General features: G+C 37.6%; 1 protein-coding gene across 2 annotated transcripts in view; it reads left to right on the top strand.

The window, feature by feature from the left end:
• LOC116432920 (uncharacterized) overlaps positions 1–14,499 on the top strand; it is a 100,110-nt gene that overhangs the window by 53,093 nt on the left and 32,518 nt on the right. The gene's annotated exons all lie outside the window — the stretch shown is intronic.

Here is a 14,499-nt window from a genome sequence, read left to right as displayed (position 1 = left end):
TAAATAAAAATCGCGTTAAAAAAATTCCTGTAACCTGAAAATTGTGTAAAAAAAGATTCTTGTTAAAAAAATTCCTATTAAATAACAACCGTGTAAAAAAATTCCTGTTACATAAAGATCATGGGAATAAAATTCTTATTGAATGGAAATCGTGTTAAAAAAATTTCTGTTACATGAAAATCATGTAAAAAAATTGCTGTCAAATGAAAATCGTCTAAGAAAGATTCCCGTTAAATGAAAATCGTGTAAAAAAAATACCCGTTGTGTCGAGATCGCGAAGAAAGTTCGCGGAAGCCAGAATTGGGTGTGTATCTTTTAAATGTCAATTGAAACAGCACGAATCGCGGTGCGCTTCGTTGTTCGGTGCAGATAACGCGGAATGTCCCGTCAGATAGCGTCAGAATTCGCCGGTCGATCGGCGATCGCAAAATACGGTTGCGGCTTTGAGCAACTTTATAGAATTCGATCAGGATTTCCTATTAGGATACCATCGGCAGATACGAGGAGCAGAAACGAGTACGATAAATCTCGCGCGCGCTTTGAGGCGGAGGCAGCGTGGAATCGCGCGAGAGAACTTTTCTGACATCTGTATCCGATCTTTGCTAGCCGCTTTCATCGGTGCGCGCAGAGAACCCTCCGGCGACACGGATTCGATGGTTTCGCGCCAGAGAGCCCGTTTCCCGGCGCAGCTTCCGTTTTTTCGACAGAATCGCTCGCATTAAACTGTGCTCCCGTTTTCGACGTTTCTCGATGGTGAAACGCGATTTCTGAACGCCGAACGATTTTCGTAGACATTAACCCTTTGCGTTCGTATGTCGAGGGTGTCTCGATATTAGTTTTACTTACAGGTGAGCTTCTTTGTTGAGATATTTTTCAAATAGATTATATTATGTTATTTTGAATATTATTAGTAAACAGAATCGTTTGCTCGTTTGCTCTCTACAAGCTATCTATTTTTTCAAATGCACTTCAAATCAAACATTACGATAATACAGAGTTATCGAGAAGAAAATGCAAAAGAAATTCGAGGTGCAAAGGATTAACCCATAACGGATCGGAAGTATTTCAAAAATTCGAGAGGTGTCTTTTGATAGTTTCGGTAGAAACAGTGATTCTATTTGAAATCTTTAAGTTTGACACGAAACGTTTAACCCTTAATGAATCAGAGGTATTTTAAGTTTATTTATCTCGAAAAGATACCGTAACATAGGGAGCAAGCGGAAGGAAATTCGCAGAAGTGATCTAGCACGATACTCTGTTAATTAGAAATATTACAACGATAACAGTGGTAAAACCAATAAAATGATTTTCGCCATATACCAGCATTGGACCTGACAGTTGAATAGCAAAGTTTATATATTTTCGTATTTATGTAGAATTTCTTTAAATATCAATAAAATGTTATCGATATTTCGGCAGAAAATGATTATTTACAGTAAAAATCTTTCGAGCGCAAAGGGTTAATTCACATCAGTGACAAAAATTAGGAAAATTTGAGCAAGTCTTCTAAATTTGAAATATATGAAAATATCAGTGAAAATGAAACGTAAAGGTATGCTAGTTACGGCACAGAGAAAAATTCAGAAAAATGTAAAACTTATGAAATGTAACTTTGAATATTCGTTCTACTATAATATAACTCCATTGCGTCGAATTGTTCAGGCTTTCAGCAAGAACATTTCGGTAAAAGTTCGTAACCGTATTATTAACATTCAGAGCTGTGTGTTCCGAATAGGAACCGGCGAACTTTTTATATTTAACTTTGATCCCAGTGATCCCTAATCCCGGATAACAAACTTTCGAATTCTACAGTGAAATGTCCACCGCGACGAGCATATCAAATTCGTGTATATTTATTCACCTTCGAGCACTCGATTTTACGATTCGCAAACGTGACTGGAATTATATGGCATGTATGTCCATGCAGAGATTTTCATGTAACTTCTCGAAGCGACGGTCAGTGCACCATTTTCTTTCATAAACATGTGCGAGATTTGCTGCTGCACTGGAAATGGAACGCGGAGAACTGTTTCATAAGATCTCTACCAACGATTTTACTGTTGGCTAGACAAAAATTACTTCTTACTGTGAACGAAAAAATACCAATTTGTCTGGGTTAATAAAAATACGATCGAATGTTACGATGTTAGTATTTATTTTTATCTATTGAATTAAATTGTATTAAATTCATATAAATAGCATTGTACTCGATATTGATACGTTAACTAAAATATCATACTGTAACAATGAATCTGCGATGTAGTAGTATTTACGGAACCAATTTTCCGCTCTTTTGATGTCACCGAACGGCTCCCTGTTTTCGTCAACTAATTGTTGAAAGTGTGCCACTTATTGACACGTGGAAAGCCATACATGTTAAATAGCAGACAAGTTCTATCCACTACGTTAATAACCCGTCTGTCTTGTAAATGCAGTTTCCTCCACGCCGTTCAAACTTCTCCTTCATTATTCTAGCGCGATGTATCGTATCAAAGGGCCTCTATTTCCTTTTAATCATGTCAAAGGACGTGACTCTTTTTCCCTGGTCCTTTTACTAATGAAATCTTCCTCTGAACTTTTAACTAATGAAACATTTCTCTCTACACTGAAGATAACAGGGATCTAGTAAATAATGATTAACCTTGGAAAAGTCAAGAAATATCAAGAAAATCTTACTAAATACATCGCGTTAAAATTCTATTCCTCTAGAATATCCACGCTAAAGTTACCAAACAAGTCAAAATCATCCATCCCTAATTCCTTCTTTTACAGTAATTAACAAGATAACAGACGTCTCTCTGAGAAACGATCAAACAAATTGGTTTACGGATACACAAACCGAATTTTAAATCAATTAATACTAGAACTACCAAATCGCTCAAAATGACCAATTCCTAACTTCTTCTTTTACTATTATTACAAAGCCACTTCTTAAAAAAATGATCAAAGAATTTGATTTAGTAATACCTAAACTGAAAGATGAACCAATTGAAGTTTTAATAAATTCAGGCGTTTAACATTTATAAAGAAATTATAAGCCGGTTTAAATGCTCGGTAGTTTCAGCGTTAAAGCCTCAATAGATTCACCCTTATACTTTCCACAGAGGAATTTCCAAAGGTCAATCTACCTGCTCGGTAGTTTAGTGTTAAACAAAGTTAATTACCGTTTCTTGAGCATTATTATTCAAGGAAGCTCCACCGAGAAAATAAGCGCTGGGAGCGAGCGGTCGTCTATATAGACGAGTTGTTCAGTAATTCCGAAGTTAATCAGGATTTCGAGGTTAATTCTCATCGAAGGGATGTTATAAAATATTACGGCAGTATACAGGAAATGAAAGTTGTTTACGACTCGGCTTAAGTTATTTATAGCCAGCCGAGGAGCCGCTTAAATCGAAGTTTTCACAGGTGACGTTAGTTAGGTATCGTCGGCCGCGTCAAAGTTTTACGAGCGGCTTCAACGCGCGCGGGCTTGTTTAACGATTTTATGACGATCAGATTCAAAGCTGCAGAATTTGATCTTGTCTGAGCGTTGTTTTACGAGGTCCTGCCGCTTTCGGCTGGCAAGCTGACAGCAGGATACAACGCGGCGGATGTTAACAGAGCTTCATTGCGCGTACCGCGCAGTTTCCAAAACGCTCGGACGCTCCAGCGAAGTAGGGACAAGTGCCAACGAGAATATAATCCGCTTTGTCATTTATCACCCTGCATTCCCGTTTGATTAATGATCTCGCGAGTCTCGGGGGACACGCGAGAAATACGCGACGAAAGCGATGGACGCTTGTCCGCCATTTTGTAAACGCGACGACCTGTTGTGATTGGAACTGGCTAGATTGATAGAATTCTAATCTCTTTCAATGTTTCTTTGAATCTGTCGAATGTTGAAGGAATGTTTATTTAAAGGACAGTGTGTAGTTTCTCGAAACTGACGTTTTGAAGTTGGTGTTCGAATTTGTCCAAAGTTTGATGATCTTTCGAATTCTTGCCGAAATCTGTTTGGCGAAGTGGAGACTGATAGGGGCAGTCATCTAGCGGCCGCTCGTAGAAGTTTGTGCTCGGTGAATAGTGGGTAAGGGAGTTAGTGAAAATATATTTGCAATGTTAACATTTATAATAATATTTTGATATGCATAGAAATCTTTGTATTATTTATTGTTCTGCAAGTCTCTTTTCTCGCGTATGTAATAAATCTTCTCTGAATAGAATTGATACTCATGAAGTTTAAGAAATAAATAAAAGAAATGTTGATCGTTAATACATTCTGTGCAATCGAATATTACTGTTATTCAGACTTTCATGGATCTTCTCTGTTAAACTGTTGCAACGTTCTGCAATTATCTTCATTAGATATCGAAGGACACCCTCGTGCAGCTTATCAATTAATGACACGAAGCAACTGCTAAGAAATATTCCTTCTATCGCAGTATCAACGAAGATTTATTCGAATTAGTCTGCTAACAACTACAATTTTAGTAGACATTCTTCGTTCTTTATGCATTTTATATAGCTTTTATGTAGACTGTATGAAATTCTGGTGTTCTACTCCAAATTACCCTTTCCGTCACGCCGAAATCAGCGAGCAAGTTTCCCTGGCAAGTGGTTCGCAGCCCCTCCACGTTTCCTTATCTGAATAATTAATCCTCGGGATCGTTTTATCGCTCCATCCGAACGCTGAGAAGCTAGTTACCGCGAAATTGCGACCTATTTCGTCGGTTGTCGGCTTGATTTTCGAGCGAACGTAGTCGCGGAGGCTTGTTCGACGCACGCCTATGTATGCACGTGGCAGGCATTTCTTGTACCGACGTTAGCCAAAGGCCGGCATTGTCTGACACAATTTGTGGCAGCGCTACGCTTTCTATAATAGCAATGTAAGATTTACGTATATTTCATTTAACCCTTTGCACTCGAGAGGCGCCTTTTAGTCGACATTTGATTTGACCCGAGAAAGTGATAAAATTTCAAATTTAATATTAAATTTTTTATAATGTTTCAACACATGGAACATCGAAATGAAACAGTTCTGTTACTTAATTTATGAAAGGTATTTCTTTATGGTAGTTGTAAAAATGTCATTGATATTTCATCAGAAAATAATGAATATTCGTTGAGAAAAGTATTCTCGAGTGCAGAGGGTTAAATGGTTCTTCATAAAAATATCTCCGTTTGGTAAAAATTTGATTCGATACTTTATTTAGATTCGAAACGATACTTTATTTAGATTCTAAAGAACGAGGATGATTTATTTATTTACTGTGGAACTGTATCTCTAGAGAGAGAAGTAATCAGTTAACACGTTGACTGCCAAGGTGGTCATCGATGACCGGAGCTTCCAAATTGCTGAAGAACACTTACAATAAAACTTGATTTTAAATAAAAATATTTAGTAACATAAGTAGCTAGATCATAGCGTAATGACTACTGTAATACCGAACCATGAAAAATTATTTTCAATATCATTTGCCTTTGTTATTAAAGAATAAGTATTACTAAAACGCTAGAAATTCTCGTGGTAGTCAACGTGTTAACACGTTGACGCTGATTTTGAAGTCGGTGATGGACGACAGGAGCAATTTGTTTTTTATTAATTACATCGTTGATTCTTAGGGAGTTCGAAGATTTCATACTTTCACAATAAAATTATTATATTGGTTTATTTATAATACTAAGACTATTGCACATAGAGACTTTTGAACGCTATTTACATTCAAATTTTTCGAAATAGGCCTATTCGCCTGACAAAATAGGAATTATTAATACTAGATTCAGGAACGTTTATACTACACTTTATTTTATTATTCGTAGAAAACTACGCGTTGATTCATATAAATCACAAAAGTTCTAGCTTCGAAACCAAAGTGTTGCAACTTGTATTCGCATAATTGCACGAATCAAGATCGACTTAACGCGTTGCCGCACACTTTTAGTTTTAAAATCGTGCCCAGAAACGCAGTCTCTTTTAAAGTGTTTATTTCGACTTGTTCAGGCCATGAAAAATCGTACACAAAATCAACTTACATGTTATCTAGACTACATAATTTTTGTTCAATGTATTACTGAAGAATAAACAAGTAAATGCGTACTAATAATGTTTTTGCCTACATATCGTCGAAAAATGAACGGTTATAGCCATAATTTGCCTACATATGGGTTAAACTGTTACTAAATAGTGTTTATAAATTCGGTATCCGTCAATTTGACGGGTTCCGTAGATGTAGCGTTAAAAGTGACCGAAAGTTCACCGAGTGCTGTTCCTATAGACGCAACTATTTCGAAAAAGGACGAAGCGTTATCTTTAGGAAAGGAGACGCAGGTGTGTAAAGGTTAGAGGGCGTCGAACAAGATGAACCATCCGGGCAGCTGTTTCTACAGTTGCGAGCTGGAGGAAGATCGGTAATAGCGTATCGAATGTATTATTCAGATCATATATCGGTTCATGAGATTATTTTGGAAGCCGAAAGGTAAATATAGTCGGACCCGGAATCTGGCGAGCACGGCGACCGCGCGGAGAATATCGCCACCAAGTTTCCCGATTATTGTCAGCTGCCCCCTCGGGAAAGGAACGAGGCCATCCGTGTAACCTTTGCACCTTTCACCTTGATGTTCGTCTAATTCAATTCCGGATGGGTCAATTACAGGTTAAATCGGTGATTTCGGTATTCACGTTGGCGTTCGAGTGTTCGTTTGCCATTTGAGTCGCTCGGAAGTTAATGGTGGTTATATTTAGAAAAGAAAGATTTCGGAAATTTATGTAATGGTTTATGAAATTAATACATTACATATTCAGAAGCTATAAAAGAAGAGCTTTTTAATATAGAAGGAACGAAGAAACGAGTAAATCTTTGAATAACTAAAATGAAAATGGTTTATTCCATTAAAAGTTGTAAAAATCAGAGAATATCGAAGAATGGATTTATTCCTGTTGGCTTCTGAGTGACTCAAATAATGTTCTGTTCAGTTATTCAAGGATTTGCTCGTCCTTTTGTTTTTTTCTAGGTCAGAAAGCTCTTATTTCAGAAGCTACAACATTAATTTTCTCAATTTTTCTTTTCTGGCTCTAACCGCATTGGCTTTTGAGCGACTTAATTATTATACACATATTCAGAAGCTATAAAAAAGGGCTTTTTTGACATAGAAGAAACGAAGAAACGAGTAAGTTCTTGATAAATAAAAATAAAATAGTTTATTCCATTGAAAGTTACAAGAATCAGAAAATATCAAAAAATCGACTCAACCGCATTGGCTTCGAAGCGACTCAATTATCATACAGCATATTTAGAAGCTACGAGAAAAAAAGCCTGTCCCGGGAAAATCCAAGAACCTAGTAAATTTTCTAAAAACTAAAAACAATATCCTTTACCTTACTAAAATTGACAAACATCAGAAAATATCAAAGAATAGATTTAATCGCATTGGTTTCTAAGCAACTCAATTATCATACAACATACTCCGAAGCTACAAAAACAAAAGCCAGTCTTAGCAAAAACCAAGAACCTACAAAACCCTCAAATAACTAAAAACAATATATCCCTTGCCCCACTGAACCTAACAAAAATCAGAAAACCTCGAAAAAACCGACTTAATAGAACTTCCATGCAACATTTCCTTTTTTTCAATACACGATCGCATTAGGTATAATTCCCAACTGATAATCATTTCAACGGTTTACCTGTTGGTAGTAGTACATCTTAATCTGTTTAACGTTTAATCGTTTGCTGTCAGATGTAATTCGAGTGACTACGGATTAACCGATTATGGAAATGTAATTGTACGCGTGCTAATGAATCATCTTTGATATCCACCGCTTGTTTACGAAGACAGAAAAAACGTGTTTCGCTTCCTGTGTGTTTATTATTATTCTGCCGGTAATTTCGCCAGAGTCACGTACTCGCGTTTGCAGTTTGATTACGGTTTGATGTCGGTCGCATGACAGTGATGCATTTTATAAAATTTCGAAAACGGCGCGCACCAACGCTGCTTAACATATTTACGCGTGCACACGTGGCCCACGGTTCCGTGTAATCAAATTCTGACGGCTAATTAGTCAGTTAAACGCGCAGAGAACCCTCTGTCTGTGCTAGTTAATGTATTATAATGAGATTAAATCTGACATCCTATTAATGCCAGTGTTTTGCGCTGGCTATTCGCGGATCGTCCGTTTGCCTGTGTATCGAGTAATTACTCTTGACATTGCCTACGCCGATTTTTCACCGCGTTTCAACTGTACAGATATCTTTCTCTAGTATCCTTCTGCTGTAAACAGCTTCAGTTTAGTATGCAAATCATAATTTTCCCTGATTTCAGTTGGCATTCTCTGCGATCGTTCTAGTGGCACGTTACAGCCATTCGGAAGATTGTAATAGGTCTTATCGTTGAATATTCAAGTTCGCTGAAACTTGAAAAGGAATTATCACGAAAGACATTTACGTCGGAATGAAGATAACGCGATGGCAATGGGACAAAATGTTAAATACTTCAATTAAATTACTATTTCGTAACCTGCGTATTTTGTGTTTTACCTTCTTTAGAAACTGAAGACTGAAATTACGCGTAATGGTGTTTGAAAATGTAATATATTTCAATGAAATCTTAACGTAGATAACCATATGTATGTGCAAACTTCTAATTTTTGAGAAATATAAAATTTTATTGTAGTTCTTAACGTCAAAACGTTAGACGAAAGTCTTAACCATTTTATTACAGTTATTCCGTTGTAGCAAGAAAAAGCAGGTACAATGATTAATTATTTGGCTTTGCTATCCTTGCATTACACTATTATCAGCTTAGTCACGTTATTAACCTTTGGCCTACAATATCGTGTCAGACTCGTGAAGATTTCGAATAGAATTTAACAAATATAAATGTCACTTAATTCTTCAAAGTCCGAACTGGATATCATTTTCCTATTATTGATTGCAATGCTTCTGAGTAAACGTAGACATAGAATAAGAATAGAATTTTTCTCTCTTTCTACTGAATTATGAACAATAAAACATCTCTGTTAAGCGCAATTGGGAAAGAAATCATACAGCAAGGCGTTAAACATTTTCATTGGACATCCGTTATCTTGCATGTGACCATTGTTTTCAAGTAATACAGAAGAGTCAGTCATCAATAACTAACACGTCGTTGAACGTGTTAAAAAGATTCTCTCTATGTAAAAGGGCGAGAGGTACAAATGATTTACGTTTCAGTTATTTATCGCAGGACTTCTATGTCAGTAGGGCAGATCCCATAAAAAGCGGCAAACAAGGGGAAAGATTTTTGCACTGGTTTTATCAAGGATTCACGTTCTCCTTGTGGGTTTTTATATGTAAATCGCGGATTGCAAGGCACTGGGTTGAGCCTCTCATAACTGTCGGGGCTCCGACCCGTAATGTAATTAGAGAATAGATTACTCAGTCTCTAGAGTAACAATTAGGCTCTCCGCTGCACCCCGAGATCCGCGGAGGATAACCGGATCCCCTGGATTTCCGCGACACGATGCGAAAACTCGTTGCTTCTTATTTAGCTGGAATTATTCTCGCCACTTTTTATCTTGGAAGCAGTCATTTTAGACCTATAGGAATTTATTTGGTAGATAAGAATTTATTATCGTCGTTAACACAAAATTCGTCTCCATACAAGCGCTCATCGCTAACTGCCTTTGCACCTTCCTTTCTTTCTTTTTCCTCGTTTGTTCAAAAACAACGCAGCATCGCAAAGCAGTCTCCCTCCTCGAATACACAACGCATACATGCACACACATCTTTATACTACGCACGCTTTACGTCGAGATAATTAGCCTACGCGTCTACAGGCAGAATGAATTGTACCGTTGCTGGGAACCTGGCACTCGTGACGTCGTAGGGGCGGAGACGGTTGTGGAGAGAACTCCAATGGCGAGTCCGGAGATGACTCTCCCCACTCTTCGTCCAGCGAATCGAGTAGCGAATCAATCATATACTAGAACCGAATATTTGTGTGGGGAAGGCGTGTGCTTTAGAATTTGACCACTTAGACGAGAGTGCCAGGATCCCTGCAATGGACAGTATGCTATACTGTGATCTATGTAGTTTTTATATCATTTTTACGCTATTGAACACTTTTATTTGACATCAGTTGTCTTATGAATTATAATTGTTTTCAAGTCATGAATTGGACACTGTGACAGTGAAAATATTCATTCTATTCGCCACTTTCCTGTGAAAAATGAGATAAATCAATATGTTGGTTTTCATACTTGTCATATAGACCTGCATGGGGTTAGTTATACTTGAAATTGACAAGTTCCATAAAAAGGCGTGTGCTTTAGAATTTGACCACTTAGATGAGAGTGCCAGGTTCCCTGCAACGGATGTTACGTTACATTGTGATCTATGTAGTTATTTACGTTATTGGACATGTTTATTCGACATCAGTTGTTTTATAAATTATAACTGTTTTTAAGTCATGAGTTAAGTTACTGTGGCAGCGAAAGTATTAACTCTTTGCACTCCGAATTTCTTTCGCATGTTTTATTATATTTTCTTTGAAATACATTTGAAGAAATAGATATTTTGTAGAGAGTAGTGTAAACGATTTTTCTAAATAATCTTAATAATATTTATCTTCATAATATTTCCATTCTAGAAACATGGAAAAATCGGTTTTCTGGTATAAACAGTGTTTGCAAATAAGAGGAATCATAGTTTGGTCTTGGTTTAATATAGGACACGTGTTGTAAAGCATAGATATTGCATTTTCAATTATTTGTTACGAAATTATTTATGAAAGCAACTGCAAAATGACGTGTATCAAATCCATATGTCGTATTTCCACCTTGTAAATCAAAGTTAAACTCATAAACAGTCGTTTCAATTCGTCGAACCTCTCGCATAGGGCTTCCAACGAGGAATTCAAGCATTCGCAAAGTTCTATAAATTCATTCCGAGACAGAGACACGCATATCGTCGTCGGCACTTTCCGAAAATGTTCCTAACAACGATATATCGTTGCCCAGCGCTAAAAGGGTTAATCACCTCGAGCCAAATTGCGTTGTTGCATCCCCTAAAACGATTATTTCCTTTGAAATCGGTGCACACCAAGTTCGTCGAATTTTAATGGGTCGGCACCGCGCGGAAGTTAGCCGAAACTCGGATCAACTTCTCAATAAATGTTCACTCGCCCATGCACTACAGTGATTTATAAAAAGGAAACCCGACGTTCTCTTTAAACAATTAAACCCAGTCGACTTCGTCTGGCCCATTATTTGTTCCCATAAATATCCAGACTCATTTCCAAGCCAGACGAATATCAACGTTTAATGGAGCCCCGGAATTATCGCCGCGAAAATAGTTGCGAAATTAGTTTCTCACGATAAAGAAACTCCGGGAACTCTTCGGACCCTCGACCGTGGTCGAGTATAGCGCGTCGTTCCCGAAACTGGAGGAAACTGCCCGGGAACTTGGCGCGATCAAATCGAAAACAAGAGCGGGAAACCCGAACCGATGGCTAAACCGGTCTGCACTGTCCACAGGCGATATCTTTTCACGTCTCCTACGAACTGTGGGAGTAAGTGCGGCAAGGGGACACGGAACACAGTTCGACGAAGTCTTAGAATATGTAGAATGAGAAGGAGTGAGACAGACAGCCCTTCGAGCGTCGAGGGTCAAATATAAAGATGTAATAAAGGAAATATTAATTTCATTGATTTAGGTTGTACTTTTTTAGATTGTTGTGGTTAAAATGACTCTAAACACAACGTAAATTGGAATAGTTTGATCGATTGTAAGGAAATGAAGCTTTAATTTAGTTAATTACACTAAGTCGGTGAAGCTAGTAGGATTTCCATCGTGTTTGGACTCATTTTAATCACAATCTCAGAAATTCACTGGTACTACAGTTGGGAAGGTGAGGTTAAAATTTCAATTACAATCATTTTAGCTTTATCTCCTTAATCGCAGTACCGATGGAATGTTGAGGTTCTTCTGATTAAAATGAGTCTAAACACGACGGAAATCGGACTAGTTTGATCGATTCTATGGAAACGTACCTTTAATTTTGATAATTACATTAAGTCGGGGAATACAATAATTTCTGATTGTGAATATAAAAATTGTTTTCCAACGTTTGACAAAGTTTCTACAATTAAAACATCGAATTTAGTAGAATGACGTCAATTTGGAATCGTTCTTTTCTGAAACGTTTTTAATTCTCTGAGTGCTATGGACTCATGTGTTCTAGATATTTTTAATCTCACGTGCCATGGTAGCAATTAATTAGAAATGTAGGTGATTAACACATGCGTTCTATAGTATTATTCAATTCAGCGAAATCGAGGAATTACAAATATAGTTGAATTACAACTTAATAAATTCTATGAACTAACATAATTCGTCTTCAGACCAGCGAACAAATATTCCATGCGGAACGCTTTGGCTGAGGGTATTCAACGGGTTAAACTGTTTTTTCATACATCGCGCCGGCCTCGCAATAACGCGGAATTTTTACTCTATCGTTTAATTGGTAGTCCAACATTAACATAACATTTTAGATATGTATAACACAAATCCGAAATAAAATTACAAAATCAAATCCCCTATTCTTTTTCGTAAGTTTCAAATTATTGCAGGTTTATTTTGTCGAATGTCATCGTATTAGGTGGTACCGCTTGTAATATAGAAAACTGTTCAAATAATCATCATTTAATCGAATGAATTATAGTAATTCGATTTGGTTGAGATCACCGGTAACCTCCAGACATCCAACGTGTTAAAAAATATATCAATATAATCACCGACTATAATCTAGTAGCTGAAATTTACCCGACGTACGATCTATTAAAGAAACATAGAAACAAAACAGAACATCGAAACAAATCCAAATCTAAAGAGAGTTACAAAGTATGAAAAAGAACGAGCAACTGTAGTCGTTTGTCCTAGCGAAAGGGTTAAAGTGCGCGTATACCCGGATGTTTTTTCCTTCGCTGTGCAACGGTGTGGCCGGAAACGATAAAAAAAAGGTGGTGCCGGTGCGACATAATGCCTGAAACTTGGCCGCAATCGAACCAGCCCATAAATCCTGGCGAAGAAAGTTTCGCCGGTCCAAGTTATCGTTTCTGTTGCCCGCGACGCGCCGTTGAAACGGCCCGCCCCTTCCGCCTAGTTCCTCGTCGTTCAACTTTTTGACACCCTTAATACTCGCGTCTCACGCCGTTCGACTAGCAAAAAAATTGAATTACGTGGCGTCGCGTCGCGGAGCGAGCAAGGGTTGCGCTCCTGGTCCCGGTTCAACGGCGCGACGGCCGATAATTGAGGAAGTCGCGCGCTCGAATCGTTTTTCCGCGATTTACGGACGTATTGGTCTTGTTCCCGGCGCGTTTAACGAGCGGAAGCCGCCGTGCAGCCGTATCTGCGTTTGAATAATGCGCTCGTGATCGGTGGACGAGTTAATTACTTGTTCGCCGACCGGTTTCTGGAACTTTCGCTTGAAAAACCCTCGTTCGACTCTCTCGTTTGCACGCGTGCACGGGTTTTTGTCGCAGTTTTGTATTGTTTTACAGGTATGCGGCGTGTGTATGGTTTGGGGATGATTTAACACGTTGACTGCCACGGTGGTCACCGGTGACCGGAACTTCCAACTTGCTTGAAAACACTTACAATAAGGAAATTGATGTTGAATGAAAATATTTAGTAATACAAGTAACTAGATAATAGCGTCATATGAGTACTATGACATCACATTCTGTATATGTATTTGAGGCAATACTTAATTTTGTTACGATAGGACAAATATTATTGTACGAAACAATCAAAATTCTCGTGGCAGTCAATGTGTTAACAGGCTGAATGCCGTGGGGATTATCGGTGACCACATCGAATTATTATAATTCAGTCGATTAGATGATCGTTATCTGTAAATGTTTTTGTATTGTAAATAATACTGTCTAATGTGGTGGTATTTGGCAAGGTAAACGTGCAATAATAATGAAACGATTCAATTGAATAGTTTGATATTACATTGTTTTCATTTTGTGTATTTTAATTTATGAAATCGTGCGGCATTCAACCGATTAAACGATCATTATCTGCAAATGTTTTTATATTATAAGTAATGCTGTCTAATGTGGCGACATTCGGTAAGATAAACGTGCAATAATAATGAAACAATTACCGCGACCGTTCGCGAATGCATGGCGACTCCGCAAAAAGCTACTAAACGACGATAAAAACAGATAGTTTCAATGAATCCGCTTTTCCCGGAGGCATAGTGGTTTCCTACCTATCGACCGAGCGGAACAAGACACCACGAATGCGACGCGACGCTTATTTTTCCTTGCGAAGTGAAAATTGAAGAATGTTTGTAGAAGAAGTAGTCAGTTCTAAATTTGAAACTTTTCTTTAAACAATATCATCTTTCAGTATTATCAGCGTTATTGATAACTATTTACCTAGAGAATGGAAAATTACAGGATAATAAGGAAACTCTTCCAATTTTGGCATTTAAAGATAAAGGGTAGTAATTGGCAAATTTAAAATTTTTCAT

This window comes from Nomia melanderi, chromosome 3 (genome assembly GCF_051020985.1).
Source record: "Nomia melanderi isolate GNS246 chromosome 3, iyNomMela1, whole genome shotgun sequence".
Classification (NCBI taxonomy): domain Eukaryota; kingdom Metazoa; phylum Arthropoda; class Insecta; order Hymenoptera; family Halictidae; genus Nomia; species Nomia melanderi.
Note: the sequence above shows the minus strand (reverse complement) of the source record. Positions and strands in the feature narration are given on the sequence as shown.